A 17,348-nucleotide genomic window follows, 5' to 3' on the forward strand; every position below is an offset into this window, starting at 1 on the left:
TCCATATTGGGTGTAGAAATTACTTAAAAATAAAATCGCTTAAAATAATAATAATAATAAATTTGCATTGTTTAAAACCTCTAAAGTTAAGGTAATTTGTTCCAACAGCAATAGGAAACTAGTACTATAAGTCTTGAAATTTTAATAGGTCTATTAAAATTCCACCCTGATTCCACCCAGTTTATTCTTCGTTTCTGAAATTGTTTTACCTATTCTAGTTCTTTGGCTCATCATATAAATTTCAGATTAATTTTTAGATTAATTTTTTTAAGATTTTATTTATTTATTCATGAGACACAGAGAGAGAGAGAGAGAGAGAGAGGCAGAGACATAGGCAGAGGGAGAAGCAGTCTCCATGCAGGGAGCCCAAGGTGGGACTCAATCCCTGGTCTCCAGGATCACGCCCTGGGCCGAAGGCGGCGCTAAACCGCTGAGCCACCCGGGCTCTCCAGATTAATCTTGTCTGTATCTAAAAACCAGTCTTCCTGGGATTTTAAGAAACATTTCATTAAACCTGTACTGTATATCCATTTGGAAAGAACTGGTAGCTTTACAGTTTTGAGTCTTCCAATCTGGGAATACAGTATGTCTCTCCATTTATTCAGATTAAAAAAAATTTTGGGACGCCTGGGTGGCTCAGTGGTTGAGCCTCTGCCTTTGGCTCAGGGCCTGGTCCTAGATTCCCGGGATTGAGTCCTGCATCGGGCTCCTTGAATGGAGCCTGTTCTCCCTCTGCCTGTGTCTCTGCCTCTCTTTCTGTGTCTCTCATGAATAAATAAATAAAATCCTTTTTTACAAAAATAAATTAATTAATTTAAAAAATTGTTTTGAGGCACCTGGATGGCTCAGTTGGTTGAGCAGCTGGCTTTTGATTTTGGCTCAGGTCATGATCTCGGGATCTGGAGATTGAGCCCTGCATTGGACTCCACACTCAGAAGGGAGTCTGCTTGAGGATTCTCTTCCTCTCCTTCTGGCCTGCCTTCCACTCACACTCTCTATCAAATCAATAAATAAGTCTTTTTAAAGATTTTCTTTTATCAGCATATATGTCCTGTGTAGTTTTAGCATATATGTTTTGTACATATTTTATTAGATTCACACTTGAGTTTTCTTTTCCTTGTGAGCAATAATAAATAGTATTGTATTTTTAATTTGGGGGTCCATGTGTTCATTGCTAGTATATCAAAATACAATTGAATTTTGGATGTTCATCTAGTATGTTATGACCTTGCTGAATTCGTTTATTATTTCTAGGAGATTTTGTATATTCTTCAGGATTTTCTACATAGACAATCATGCCATCTACATATATTAGCAGTTGTAGCTATTCATTTCTAATATGTATGAGTATATTGTGTTTTTGAGGGATTGCTCATTTCATCTAAGTTGCCAAATTTACATGTGTAGAATTGTTTGTAGTTCTGCCTTATTATCCTTTGATGACTGCAAGGTCTGTGGTAATATCCTGTTTCATTCCTGATACTGTTAATTTTTGTATTTTCTCTTTTTGCTTTGTCAGTCTTCTTAGAATTTTGTCAATTTTATTGATCCTTTCAAAGAACCAGGTCTTTGTCTCATTGATTTTTCTTGTTTTTTTTTTTAAATCTCATTGTTTTTGGCTTTTATTATTTCTTTCTGATTGCTTAGTATTTATTTTGCTTTTATTTTTCAAGATTCTTAAGATGAGAGCTCAGATTATTAGTTTGAGACTTTCCATATTTTCAAAAGTAAGCATTTAGTGCTATAAGTAACTATCTCCAGACTGCTTAGTCTATGTTCTACAGATTTTGATAGATTGTATTTTCATTTTCAATCAGTTTCATGTATTTTAAAATTTCTTTTGAGACTTCCTTTTTAACTAACAGATTGCTTAGAGGTGTGTTTTGTTTCCAAGTATTTGAAAATTTTCCTGTTATTGATTTCTATTTTGTTTGACTGTGATTAGAGAATACTTCTTTTGTGATTTCAATTTTTCTAAATTAAATTATAATTGACATACAACATTATTTTAGTTTCAGGTGTACAACATAGTGATTTAACAATTCTATATATTACAAAATGCTTACCATGCACAATGTAGTTACCATCTGTCACCATACAAAATTATTACAGTATTATAACTATATTTCATATGCTGTATTTTTAGATTCGTTGGTGTTTGTTTTATGGCTCAAGATATACTATTTCTTGCATATCTTGCTATGTGTTCTGTGGGTGCTTGAAAAGAATGTGCATTCTGTTGTTCTGGTGTGGAATGTTCTATAAATGTCAACTAGATCCTGATCGTTGATGGTGTTGAAATTTTCTATTTGCTTGCTGATTTTCTGTCTGGTGGTTCTATCAAGTGTTGAGGTAGAGGTGTGGAAGTCTCTAACTATAATTGTGCCTTTGTTTATTTCTCCAAGTTCTTTCAGTGTTTGCTTCACGTATTTTCGAACTTTCTTTAGTGTGTGTACATTTAGTATTGTTACACTTCTTGGTGGCTGACCCTATTATCATTATATAATATTCCTCTATATCTCTGATCATTTTTCTTGCTCTGAAGTCTGCTTTATCTGGGGCTCCTGGCTGGCTCCGTCCGTAGAACATGTGACTCTTGATCTCAGGATTGTAAGTTCGAGCTCAACATTGGTATGGAGATTACATAAATATAAAGTCTTAAAAAAATAAAGTCTACTTTATTTGATATTAATATGGTAATCTTTATTTTCTGCTGATTAATGTTTGAATAATGCACTTTTTCCATCCTTTACTTTCAATTTGCCCATGTAAGAATATTTGAGGTAAGTTTCTTTTTAGATAGTATATTGTCATATTTTTCATTCACTCTGCTCATCTATGCCTTAATTGGTGTATTCAGACACCTTACATTTAATTATTGATACAATATGGCTTAAGTAAACTATTTTAGTTTGTTTGTATTGTTTTCTTTATTCTCTTTATTTTCAATTTTTCTGTTTTCTTTTCTTCTTGTGGATTACTTGAATGTTTATTAGAATTCCATTTTGAGGGGCACCTGGGTGGCTCAGTTGGTTAAGTGTCTGCCTTTGGCTTGGGTCATGATCCCAGGCTCCTGAGATTGAGCCCTGCAGCGGGGTCCTGCTCCACAGAGAACCTGCTTCTTCCTCTCCCTTTGTCCCTCCCCCCTGCTCATGTACTCTCTCTCTTTCTCTCTCTCTCTCAAATAAATAAATAAATAAATATTTAAAGAAAAAATAATTCCATTTTGATTACCTGTAGTGTTTTATAGTATATATCTTTGTATATATATTTTAGCAGTTGGTCTAGGTCTTACATATACACAACTTATCACGGTCTACTAGGGTTGTTATTTTACTAGTCTGAGTGTAATATAGAAATTTTACCTTTTATGTTTCTTTATCTTCCAACATTTATAATATAATTGTCTTAAAGACTTCCTGTATATACATTTAGAATTATGTCAGACAACATAGTAATTTAACTATTATGTATAATTCAGAAAACTCAAAAGGAAAAATAAAACCTATTGTATTCACCCATATTATTTGTGCTTACTGTGTTCTTCCTTTGACATTCTAAAATTCCTTCTTTTATCATTACCTGTTTAGAAAATATTCATTTGCCTTTTTTTTAAGATTTTATTTTTTAAGTGTTCTCTGCAAACAACTTGGGGCTTAAACTCATGACCCTGAGATTAAGAGCCGTATGCTCCACTAACTGAGCCAGCCAGGTATACCCACACCTTCTTTAGACCTTCTTTTTTTGCTGGTTTTCTCTGACATCCGTCTAGTAGACCAAGGGGTATGGCTACTTCATTACTTTCAGGTAGAAGTAGATGTCCAGTTTCTCCATTTGTCTTCTGTTGACATCTGAAGGGGGGGCTCCTTGTTACTGCCATCTAAGTGTGGAAGTTCTGGATCCCCACAATAGTCTCCACTGATACAATGGAGTTTGGAGGAGGGGCCATTACTTGTCAACTGTGATGAAAGTTTGGGCTCCCTCTTTGGCATTCTATGACATGACCTAGGCTGGGATGTTGAGGTTCCTCATTACAACCTGGTGAGGAGGTAAGTCTAGGGCTAATAGTCAAACTTTGCTGTCATCACTGGGGATGAGGGTCAAGTTTTTTTTTCTGTGGTGTTTGGCTGAAATAGCATGGTATTGTCTACAAATTTTCTGTCTATCTAGGCTGCTCCTTTCCTGATCCTTTGGCTAAAGAGACAGACTTAACTGCTTGGACATTTTTCTTCTATACTAGTTGGTGTTTCTGGGTTGCCGACTTCTTTAGCCCAAGGCGAGAATATATGAGGCAAAAGGAAAATCACCATCACCACTGTGTCATCCCTTGGGAACTAAAGTTTCCATCTGGTCTGTTTTCATCTCTGGACCTTTCAGAGTCCTCTAATGTTTGATTTATATCTAATATCCAGGGAGTTTAGTTGTACTTAGTCAGAGAAATTGGGAAAACTAAATCTATTCTATCTTCCAGGAAGCAGAAGTCTCCTATTTTATTTCGGTAACCATGTCTGTGCTTTTTTTTTTATTTTTTTATTTTTAAGTAGGCTCCACACCCAATGTGAGGCTTGAACTCACAACCCTGAGATCAAGAGTTACATGCTCACCAACAAAGGCAGTGAGGTGCCCCACTCTGTGCTTATTTTGATGCTATCTATCTATCTATTATCTATCTATCTATCATCATAATCATTAATCTATATCTCTAAAGAAAGCCATCTAATGAAGCTATAGACAGAATCATTTTTCCTTCCTTTAAAAAGTAGAGATACCAGCAATCATTGCAGTTACTTTAAAGGTGTGCTTGAATCATTAAAATAGATACTCTATACATCTTTGTTGATGTTCATGATGTTCCTATCATTAAACTTACTTTCTAAGTACAAGCTGAGTAATATTTTTCTTCTGCATTATCTCACACTGTACATTGTGGTGGGAGGAAGAATAACCTAGATAGGGTTGCCCAATGGTACCTGCAAAAAATACTAGATGAATAAATCTCCAAGGCCCTAATTTTGAAAGAACATGATGTATTACTTGTGCCTATAACAATTTCTACCTTGTATTAGGTGTATACAAGTTCTGCTGTAACATAATGATACAATTTATTTAACTGAAACAAAAGGATAGTCCTATGTCTGATATTTTTTTTTACCAGACAACAAGCTCAAAAGCGAGACCAACTTTGTCAAAATCAAACACCTGGCAACCTCACAACCTCACCAGGGAGGGCCAGACCTACTGGAGCAGGGCAGGTAATCTGAGAAGTTTCCAGGAAGTTAAATTCAATAAGCATTTATTGTGCAACAAGAGGACATCTCGACCAGTGTAAAAGCATACCGGCCAAGTCTAACAGTAGGCCATAGGTAAACAGGTCAATGGCATCACGAGGATCTCAATAGGAGGGACTATAGGTATATGCCCAAGTAGTCTGGAAGAGCTCACTGATAGAAGCATTTGGCTATTACCAAAACACCAGGATGTATGTGAGTACTCAGAAACAGAGGTGATTGAAGTTCAACCAGAGATGACACAGACAGAGATGATAGGAGCACAGTTCTAGAGGAGTTAGGATTCTGAGATGACTAAATAAGGTATGTAGAAATAAGGGAACAAGATGAAGACCAAATTAAAAGAAACAAGGTGAGAGTCTAATTATCAAAATCTGAGTGCCAGGAAGTCACACTCTTCCTTCTACTCAAGTCACATCGCATAAACCTTATATACCAATCTCCTTAAGCCTGTGCTGTGATTGGATCTAAAAAGGTAGGAGGCCTCTGCACTCCCCTTGTCTCTAGGATTTCTCTTTGTGTTTGACTTCATTGACTCAACTATCCTTTCCTTCTTAGTTTATTGTCATTGTTTGCATTTATTTTGTTTTGCTTTGCCTTAGTCTGATTCCAGACATGAGTGCTCATACTTTCTTGAATTTACTGGAATGTTGCTATATATACTGCCCTGCCTTTGGTTCATGGCACCCCTCCAGGACACCTGAAAAGCCTGGCTGTGTTGTCAGGATTTTCAAACTGTACTATAAGTACAGAGACATTGTGCTGTGCTTTGGTTCCATCAAAGTAACCTAATTGGTCCTATACCTTGTCCAGCCCCCATCTCACAGGAGAAGGGGATCCTATATAGACTAACACCACCGTTAGCTTATTGCTAAGACACCAGAGATACTGGCCTAGGGCTCCTTAAGTCTCTTTGACCAACATCATTGATCTCTGAAACTGAGATGAAGCTGTGTCTGCAGTTGGGATCTAAATGATCCAGTCAAGCAGGTCATCTCATTGCCTCCTACTATCTTTAAAGCTCAATATAAATTTTAAATATACACTACTTGGAAGTAATAATCGTTCCTAAATCACTTTTGGACTTTTTTTAATGGATGTATTTACTTGAGGGAGAGACAACACAAGTAGGAGGGGCAGAGGGAGAGGGAGAGACTCTCCAGCAGACTTCCCACTCAGCATGGAGCCTGATGTGTGGCTGGATCTCAAGACCCTGAGATCATGACCTGAGCCAAAACCAAGAGTCAGACGCTTAACCACTTGTGCCACCAAGGCACAAGCACCTCTCTCTTGTACATTTTTGACAGCACTCTACACTGAGTAGAAAAGTTTTATACAACAATTATCAGCTTATTAATGCAGTTATAAAAACTTTTCTCATAGAATGCCCAAGACAGACATAGGACTGCATTTGGGCTCTTGTTTTGGAATATCCAGGCACTGATGGGAAATGCTGAATAAGTGGGGGAAGGACAGCAAAAAAGGAGGGATACGTGTTTACTAAGAGCACCAAGTAAACAACATCTTGGTCTAAGAATCAATGAAAGGTAAATAATTAAAAGCATATATTCTGGGGATTTACCCCAAAGATACAGATGCAGTGAAACGGCAGGGCACCTTCACCCAAATGTTTATAGCAGCAATGTCCACAATAGCCAAACTGTGGAAGGAGCCTCGGTGTCCACCGAAAGATGAATGGATAAAGAAGATGTGGTTTATGTATACAATGGAATATTACTCAGCCATTAGAAATGACAAATACCCACCATTTGCTTCAACGTGGATGGAACTGGAGGGTATTATGCTGAGGGAAGTAAGTCAATTGGAGAAGGACAAACATTATATGGCCTCATTCATTTGGGGAATATAAAAAACAGTGAAAGGGAATAAAGGGGAAAGGAGAGAAAATGAGTGGGAAATATCAGAGAGGGTGACAGAACATGAGAAGACTCCTAACTCTGGGAAATGAACAAAGGGTAGTGGAAGGGGAGGTGGGCAGGGGGTTGGGGTGACTGGGTGACAGGCACTAAGGGGGGCACTTGACGGAATGAGTACTGGGTGCTATGCTATATGTTGGCAAATCGAACTCCAATAAAAAAAATATACAAAGAAAAGCATATGTTCTTAGAATCATCTTCCTTTCCAAGTTCCTTGTGCACCAAAGTGCCAGAAGCTTCCTGCCAAAAACTGCTTTGTCTTGCCTGTACACCAATATCTCATCCAGGGAAACCCAAATAGCAACTCTCACCTATAGGGCCTTGATGAAGTTTTCCAGAATTGGAAATTGAAGTTTTCCAGAACTTAATATCGTTGCCTTAACAGGAACGATATTAAGTTCCTAGTCTCAGACAAACTGGATTGGCGTCAAACCCTCATTCACCCCTTTTATCTGTTGCCAGGACTTTTTGCCTCTGTTCTAATATTTGACACCTAAACTTCTAAACTGGTTTCTATCCCTTGTGGCATACTTTGCCTGAGTTCCACGTCCATTCTGGCCAGTGATGTTCTGAACTGCTCTCTATTCTAATTTTATACTTTCCTAAGCCTGCATTCTTCTCTGAGTATCTCATTTTGGCAACCAGAGTCTGGCTCTGCAAACCTTTCATATCTTGACCTGGTTCTAGACTTCCAACTTTGCCGTAACCATCTGTTACTGGGATATTCACCAGACATGACCCGTTTATGTATCTAGCTTTCTTGAGCATATAGACTTGGCTCCTGTTCTCTAATCTATGACTTTTGTCTTGGTCCTTGATATTGTCAGCATCCATGTTCTCAGTCCTGATATAGGACCACTCTGGCTTGCATTGTGCAGTAGGAAAATTGCATGGTAAGCATGCACCTACCTTCTTTCAGCATTCATACTGATGGCCTTGCCTCCTATTTGAGACTCCCACCTCATTCACCCTTCCCTGTGTCTGTACTCTTAGGTACCTCATGCTTCCAAATTTGCTAGGTTCATCCTCTCCCACAAATACTATCTAGCATTATGTCATAATTTCTCACCTATATATTTTTAATAAGCTAATTCCCATTAATAGTTATTTGACGATCCCATTAACCCCCTGCAAATCTGTATGCACTTTACATGGTTACCTTATCTAGAAAATGTTTTCACGGGGGATCCCTGGGTGACTCAGTGGTTTGGCGCCTGCATTTGGCCCAGGGCACGATCCTGGAGTCCCGGGATCGAGTCCCATGTCGGGCTCCCGGCATGGAGCCTGCTTCTCCCTCCTCCTGTGTCTCTGCCTCTCTCTCTCTATGTCTATCATAAATAAATAAATAAATAAATAAATAAATAAATAAATAAATCTTTAAAAAAATGAAAATGTTTTCACTTGAAAGAGGAACTCTAATTGGAGGATAGGTGTGTTGTTAGGTAATAAAGTTAGCAATTAGGAAGAGGCTTTTGGTGCCTGAGACTGGGGCTCCTAATCATTCACATTAGACTATGTATTTTTTTAAAGATTTATTTATTTATTTGGGGTGGGGAGAGAGAGCACACATGTGAATGGAGGAGAGGCAGAGGGAGAGGGAAAGAGAGAATCTCAAGCAGACTCTGCTGAGCTCAGAGCCCCATGTGGGGCTCAATCTTAGGACCCTGAGATCATGACTTGAGCTGAAATCAAGAATCAGATGCTCAACAGACTGAGCCACCCAGGCGCTCCAAGTCTATGTATTTTTTAATTAATTACTTTTATTTTTAACAGTGGTAAGAGGACCCATGACAAAATTTACCATCTTAACCATTTTTAAGTGTACGATTTTGTAGTGTTAAGTATATTCACAGTGTTATGCAATGGATCTTCAGAACTTTTTCATGTTGCAAAACTGCAACTATATACTTATTAAATAGCAACTCGCCTTTTTCTGCCTCCCCCCAGCCACTGGCAACCAGCATTAGTAACATATTTCCTTTTGAATGGGGTTGGCCTCTGCTTACAACAGGCTCAATCTGGATATTAAAGGAAAACCAAACTGTTTTTCTTTTGAACCCAAAATGATGGGTAGGAGAACCAGGGGACCAACTCTATCAATTTATTCCAATAGGCAGGAACTACCCAAGTAACCCTACCAGTTGTCCCTTTTGGAAATGCCCAGTTCTGAAATTTGAAGAAGTCTAGGAAGCAAACCTGAATGCTATGGATGTCCACTTTTTAAAATACATTCCCTTGGGTGGGAGGTGGTGGTGGTGGGGCGCCTGGATGGCTCAGTCAGTTAAGCAACCAGATCTTGATCTCAGCTCAGGTGTAGATCCCAGGGTCATGAGTTAAAGCCCCATGTTGGGCTCCACACTGGCTGGGCACAGAGCCTACTGAAGATAAAAAAAAAATTAGGGACGCCTAGGTGGCTCAGTGGTTGAGCATCTACTTTCGGCTTAAGGTGTGATCCCAGGGTCCAGGGTCGAGTCCCATATTGGGTTCCCTGTGAGGAGCCTACTTCTTCCTCTGCCTGTGTCTCTGACTCTCTTTCTGTGACTCTGATGAATAAATAAAATCTTTAAAAATAAAAATAAAATAAAAACTTAAAAAATAAAGATTTCCTTGGATCTTAAAAGCACTATCTTGTTTTTTTTCTCTGAACCATTACAATTCAGCTAATTATCAACCGTAGGTCTTTCCTTCTCTTTTTATGTAGTTGATATTTTCAGAATATAAATGCAACAAGAGAGGTTTGTTGTTGTTGTTTTTTAAGATTTTATTTATTTATTCATGAGAGAGGAGCCTAAGTATGCAGTCATGGAAAGGAAATTGAAAGTGTTAAGAGAAGGACAGAATTTTTTTTTTTATTTGAGTCATTGTTTGATCTCTCAAAAGACCAGATTCAGCATCTTGAGTGAGAAGGTCTGATATGAAACACATGCTGATATAAACGGGGAATAAATAAGAAGTCATCTTCCCTCACCCTGATTCATAATAGCAATTAATGATGATAATGAAGCAGATGATGGTGATGATGATGATGATTGTTTCAAGAAGCAACTGCCATGGTCGTTGAGTGTACCCTGCATGCTCTCACTGGATAGGCCAATACTGCAAAGCCCTGACCACTCTTTACCTGGACTGTTTCTCAGAGTTGTGTTTCCAGTACCCACCCCTGAGAGATGAGGCAACATCTCTTCTTGGACAAAGAGCAAGATGCTTACTGCTTACTATAAAAGCTATGAATTGGGGTCCCTGGGTGGCTTAGTCAGTTGAGCATCCAACTCTTGATTTTGGCTTAGGTCATGATCTTAGGGTCCTGGGACTGAGCCCCTCCTCAGATTCTGCACTCAGCAGGGAGTCTGCTGGAGATTCTCTCTCTCTCTGCTTCTCCCCCTGCCCTCTCTCTCTGCTTCTCCCCTTGCCCTCTCTCTCAAAGAATTAAATAAATCTTAAAAATCCTTTTAAAAAAGCTATGAATTCCCAAAGCTCAATGTTCCTCAACAAGGATGCAATCCAACCGAGTGCTCAGCATCTAACTGGGCTTCCACATGTCATCCCTGTGGGGATTGAGGGCAAAGAGAACCAATGCAAATATGCAGATGCTCACATTGTTTTCTGTGCTGTGAATAAAACTATTTTTTTAAAATATTTTATTCATTTGTTTGGGAGTGAGAGTGAGAGAGAGCATGTGCTAGGGGGAGGGGCAGATGGAAAGGGAGAAGCAGGCTCTCCATAGAGTGGGGAGCCTGATGTGCAAGTAGCCTGATGTGTGGTTCGATCTCTATACTCCAGGATCATGACCTGAGCCAAAGGCAGATAAGCCACCCAGGCAACCTGAGTAAAACTCTTTTATCCCTCAATCTGTAGTCTCATGTCTTTTGCCAGCATCCATGAACCTATACAAAGTTGATTCGTTAACTTACAAGTAGGGTAAGATGCCAGACCTGACAATAATAAGATAAGCTTCTTCTATCTACTGTGGTTAATAATAATAATAGATAATATTAATTAAAAACTAGTAACAAAACCATTTATTGAGGGCTTCCAATGTGCTAGGCACTGCTCTATGTACTTGATATAAATTGTCTTATGTGATATCCACAATAACCTTACTAAGAAGTCCAATGACTTGCCCACCCAAGTTCACATATTCTCAAGGTGTCCTGACAATTATCATTACTGTTCTCTCTTCCTTGCTAACATCCTTCTATACTCCTTATTTTTTTGCCTTCTTGTTGTAATTCTTTGTTTTGACCATCAAAAAGGCTATCATATAAAAATAATGTGAAACTCACTCCCCCAGAAAACTCTTTCGTATTTCAATTTTCTTCTTAGGATAGTGAATAGCCCAGACTCTGGAACCAGTCTTTACTCACCAGCTGGGTTGACTTGGGGCAAGTTATTTAATCTCTCTTTGTCTTAATTTCCTCATTTGTAAAATAAGAGATAATAACAGTACCGATCTAGTAGGGTTGTTATAAGTCTCAAGTGGGTTATTATGTAAAAGGTTTGCAATAATGCAGTTCAATTGAAATGCACTATTCTTCGCATTCTGCTTTCTTTTTTGAAAACAGAATATTCCTGAATCATCTTTTCTACCGTACAAATTTTAGACTGATGGTGATTATACTAATCATCTTCAACCTCATCATAATCTCCACTTGAGTGCATACCATTTGCAAGTAGGTACTATGTCTACATCAAAATGATATTCCATTTCAACCAAAGAATCTATCCTATCAGGGACCTAACACTGTTAGATGCAATAGGGAATGCAAAGCAAGTTGAAGACATTGGACACTGCCCTGGCCCTGAAGAAACTGGCAATGTATCTAAGGAGATGAAATTAACACACATGAAATCATAGAGGGGGAATAAATAATGATTGATATGATAGTGCTCATATAACTACATTATGAATTTAGAGAAAGCTAACAGAGTGGCTAAAGCAGGCAAAGAAGCCTTCATATGGTAGAAGTAGGAATCATGCTGAGTCTTTTTTTAAAAAGATCTTATTTATTTGAGAGGGAGAGATGGCAAGAGAGAGCATGAGCTGGAGGTGGGGGAGAAGGAGAAGCAGGCTCCTCGCTGAGCAGGGAGCCCAAAGCGGGGCTTGATCCCAGGATCTGAGCAAGAGGCAGAAGCTTAACTGACTGAGCCACCCAGGTGCCCCAGAATCATTCTGAGTCTTTTTTTTTTAAGATTTTTTTTTACTTATCCATGAGAGACACAGAAAGAGAGAGAGAGGCAGAGACACAGGCAGAAGGAGAAGCAGGCTACATGCAGGGAGCCTGGCGTGGGACTTGACTCCGGGTCCCCAGGATTGCCCCGGGCTGAAGGCGGCACTAAACCGCTGAGCCACCTGGGCTGCGCCATTCTGAGTCTTAAAGTGTGGACATTTGGGATCCCTGGGTGGCGCAGCGGTTTAGCGCCTGCCTTTGGCCCAGAGCACGATCCTGGAGACCCGGGATCGAATCCCACGTTGGGCTCCCGGTGCATGGAGCCTGCTTCTCCCTCTGCCTGTGTCTCTGCCATTCTCTCTGTCTGTGTGTGACTATCATAAGTAAATAAAAATTTAAAAAAATATTTAAAGTGTGGACATTTACTCTGGCAGAAAGGGAAAAAGGTGAAGACTCAACCTCTAACACTTTCTAGTTTCTACAAATCTTTTCCACGTATAGACTCATTTTGTCCTTGTGGCAAGCCCCTAGGGTAGACAGAGAAGGCATTCATATTCCAGCACATAGGTATATCCTGATGCACAGTGGTATGTAACTTGCCCAAGGTCTAGAGCCAGTAAGTGGAACACACTTAACTACTTGCTACTCCAGCTCCAGCAGAGCCTCTGCCTGCAAGGAGCTTATACCTGTTAATCGTGACTCTCCTATAGATATAAAATGTATATGTGTAAAGATTTTATTTAACTCAGGGCACCTGGGTGGCTCAGTGGTTGAGTGTCTGCCTTTGGCTCAGGTCATGATCCTGGAGTCCTGGGATGGAGTCCCACACCAGGCTCCCTGCAGGGAGCCTGCTTCTCCTTCTGCCTATATCTCTGGCTCTCTCTCCTTGTTTCTCATGAATTATTTTTATTTAACTCATTATCAACAAAAGAACTGGTCAATGCTAACAACCAGTCCAAAGGAGGAGTAAAAAATGCACACATTTATATGGATTAAGGAAATGTTGCATTTAAAAATAGATGACAAGCTGGCTTTTTTTTTCCATGGAGGGAGGAAAAAGGAAGTCAATTGAACTGCCACCGGACAGAATTTATTTGCACGTCTATGAACAAGAACTATTTTTCATTGCTACCAGTTATCTACAGCTTGCAGAGTTTTTAAATAGCTCAAAGAAAATGAAAGATTGAACACAAATAACTCAAAGAATCTGCTCCAAACAATGGCTAGTTTCCACTGGAGGCAGCCAGGAGTCTCTTTTGCTTATTACAAGTTTCCCTATGTTCTATGAGTTATAGATATAAACAGAATACAAAGGAAGTAATAGCAAATGTTACAAGGCCACATCCATCCAGGGCTGGAAATGTGGGTTCGGGACACCCGACCCCATATCTTGAGGTGCCAAGCTGGTCTTAGGACCAGGAACCTAATTAAGGATGAAGGAAGCCATGTTGTGTTGAGGAGTCATTTAGAGAAGTCTGCTCTAAAACCAATCAGATTCGAGTTCAACAGATGCTTGAAGGGCTTTCCAAGTTGTTTAAGTGGTAGATGGTGGTGAGTATGGTCCAGGCTGGTCAATTTTATAGCACCCAGATTCAGAGATTCAGTTAATCATTTAATTAAGTTTATATCCACCTTATTTTTTTTTAAAGAAAGTAGTAATTAATTTTATGAGATCAAATAGATACACTTTCCTTACTGCCAGAAACTAGAGGTACCAGGAGAGCAAGATGTTTTATTGATGTCCCAATGAAGGGTTTGCACAAACATGTACTTATGTTTGCATAATATTCATATATGCAAGTATATAGCTCATCTCTTAAAATATAATATGTACTTATATTAATATATAGACCAGGCCGTACATGTAGGCAGCCATCTACACGCTGTGATCAGAAGGATAATTAAAAGCCTCTCTGCTTCCCAGATGTACCCCTAGTGGTCTGCCTTCATTTACATTTCCACCGTTAATGTTATTTCTTTGGAGAAAGAGTTCCAAAGGCACATGACCTGGCAAAGAGGACTAACAAAAAAGTGGGATGGAAAGGCCCAGAATGTAGGCAGAGAGGGCAGGCCTGAGAAGGATGTCAGGAGGGCAGCTCTGGAAAGTGCCCCAGGATGTGCTCTAGGCACCTAGAGGGAGGATCAGTGACAAGGATAGCAGGAAAGGAAGACAAAACTGACTACATCAGAATTGTGATGGCCACGTAGGAGTATCCCAGGATAGAAATGCATTAAGAATCACTCTGTAAAAAAAAAAAAAAAAACAAAACAAAAAAAACACAAAACTGCTCCATAGAAGAATGTAATTTCAAAAAGTCAAGTCACATATTATATGAGAGGATCTAATTTCCCTAATGTGAACATGTTGTTGAAGAGTATTTGGACTGGATGACGGGCACTGAGGGGGGCACTTGACGGGATGAGCACTGGGTGTTGTGCTATATGTTGGCAAATCGAACTCCAATAAAAAATATACAAAAAATAAATTTAAAGAGAGAGAGAGAGAGAGAAGCATAGTATTTGACTGAGAACCCATATTCTGGGAGAGAAGTTTCAGATCAGGTATGACCAGAAAACCAGAGTAAAAGTGGGGAAACTGGTTTCTCATCCAAGATCAAGGACTTAAATGCAAACAGCCCAGAGAGACATCTTTACCACCGTCTGCATCCTCACCAACCTGAAGATCAAAGCTGTCATTAAATGCCTATTGTTCCACTGAGCTGTAGCAAATGAGTAAGCACATGCATGATCCCCTGCCCTTGCAGGCTGTATTAAGATGTGCATCATTCCATGGCAAGATTACAGTCAACAACATCAGAACTTGAAAAAATTGATGACTTACAATAATTTATTTTTTTAAAAGATTTCATTCATGAGAGACACACAGAGAAAGGCAGAGACATATGCAGAGGGAGAAGCAGGCTCCCTGCAGGGACCCTGATGCCGGACTTGATCACAGGACCCCTGGATCGTGACCTGAGCCAAAGGCAGATACTCAACCACTGATCCACCCAAGTGTCCCTAACTTACAATAATTTAATCAATTACACATTTTTCACCGAGGGCAAATAAGAAGGGAAGGTCATTTACCAGGGATCTGAGCAAGGAAGCCTGCATGAGGAATTACTACCACTCTCTCCAGATTTGTCTGGTGGAGATAGACTTTTGAGAGCTGATTCAGTGATGGGGAACAAGGAAGCTCATAGAATGGGATCTGGTATGTTTTAGTAGGATATTCGTAGGTGGGAATGAAATAAATGGAGTAATCACATGCGTTAGGGGAACCTCCCTTCCCTTAATCTCACATTTCCTTGAGGGAACTGTACACTGTACAACATACTTGTAGGGACACCCATGATCTCTCTCCTTGACCCTCCCTTGGGCCCTACCAAGTGAAGAGAAACTTAATGTGAGTCATGAATTTTTGAGAAGAAACTGAGAATGCTCTGCTCTGCCATTTCAATGGCTTCTTTATTGCGATCTACTAAGGACAGATGTGGGAGAAGGCCTGGGCTTGCCCTCTGAGCCAGTGGTAGGTGGGTGAGGCTCCCTAATTCCAGGGTAGGAGAGGGATTAGAAAGGCAGTTGAGGGTCTCACATCTCAGCTACATTCCCCAGTCAAGTTTTGCAATCGATGCTTTGATCTCTCTGACTCTAGTGCTCCGGGTTCAGTTGCTTTCAAATGAGGAAGAGGAAAAGTGGTGTTATACATTGTTCTCCTAAAACCCACCAGACCAATGGGTAAATTTATCAGGGAGAAGTGGGGAGAGCTGATAAGAAAGAGAGAAAAAACTCCCACAAACCTCATGAAGAAGTTCAAATTTCACTATCTTCCAATTTCTTTTCTGCAGTGGTCATTGTGAACATTATGCTATTTAGTCCAGCGAAAGACTAGTTTTTATTTCTGTTTTTTAGATGCCAAACCATCATGGGTTGATGCTTTTGTTTTTAAATTTATTATTATTATTATTATTATTATTATTATTATTATTATTATTTTAAATAGGGAGAGAGGTGGGGGCAGATGGAGAGAGAGAGAGAGAGAGAGAATGTTAAGCAGTTTCCATGCTAAGCATGGAGCTGGACTTCAGCCTTGATCTCACAACCCTGAGATCATGACCTGAACTGAAATCAAAAGTCAGATGCTTAACTGATTGAGCCACTCAGGCGACCCCAGGCTGATGCTTTTTAAAAATATTATAATAAAAACAACTTACTATAAAATGATATTAAGTAAAAACCAATGACACACAAAAAACAATTTTTAAGTAATTAGGTGAGACAGACATAAAAGCATACTCTGCTACATTGCTATAAATGTTTTTTTCTTTAAAGCTAAGTTCTGGCTGGCGTTTTGCATCCACTTTCCTCCCTCTCGCATTGCTTGTCAGACCCCAGCCGCCAAAATGGTGAAGTAGATCAAGAGCAAGTACGCTTTTCAGGAAGCCTTGAACAGTGCTGGGGATAAACTTGTAGTAGTTGACTTCTCAGCCACGTGGTGTGGACCTTGCAAAATGATCAAGCCTTTCTTTCATTTCCTCTCTGAGAAGTATTCCAATGTGGTGTTCCTTGAAGTAGACGTGGATGACTGTCAGGATGTTGCTTCAGAGTGTGAAGTCAAATGCATGCCAACCTTCCAGTTTTTTAAGAAGGGACAAAAGGTGGGTGAATTTTCCGGAGCTAATAAGGAAAAACTTGAAGCCACCATAAATGAATTAATCTAATTACGGCCATAGTAACTTCTTGCAAGATACATCCACAAAGGCAAAAGAAACAAAAGCAAAAATGAACTATTGGGACTTCATCAAGATAAGAAGCTTTTGCACAGCAAAGGATACAGTCAACAAAACTCAAAGACAACCTACAGAATGGGAGAAGATATTTGCAAATGACATATCAGATAAAGGGCTAGTTTCCAAGATCTATAAAGAACTTATTAAACTCAACACCAAAGA

General features: G+C 39.4%; 1 pseudogene; it reads left to right on the forward strand.

The window, feature by feature from the left end:
* Positions 1–16,799: 16,799 nt before the first annotated feature.
* On the forward strand, positions 16,800–17,117 carry LOC144309139 (thioredoxin pseudogene; annotated as a pseudogene).
* The last annotated feature ends 231 nt before the right edge of the window (positions 17,118–17,348 follow it).

This window comes from Canis aureus, chromosome X (assembly GCF_053574225.1).
Source record: "Canis aureus isolate CA01 chromosome X, VMU_Caureus_v.1.0, whole genome shotgun sequence".
Lineage (NCBI taxonomy): Eukaryota > Metazoa > Chordata > Mammalia > Carnivora > Canidae > Canis > Canis aureus.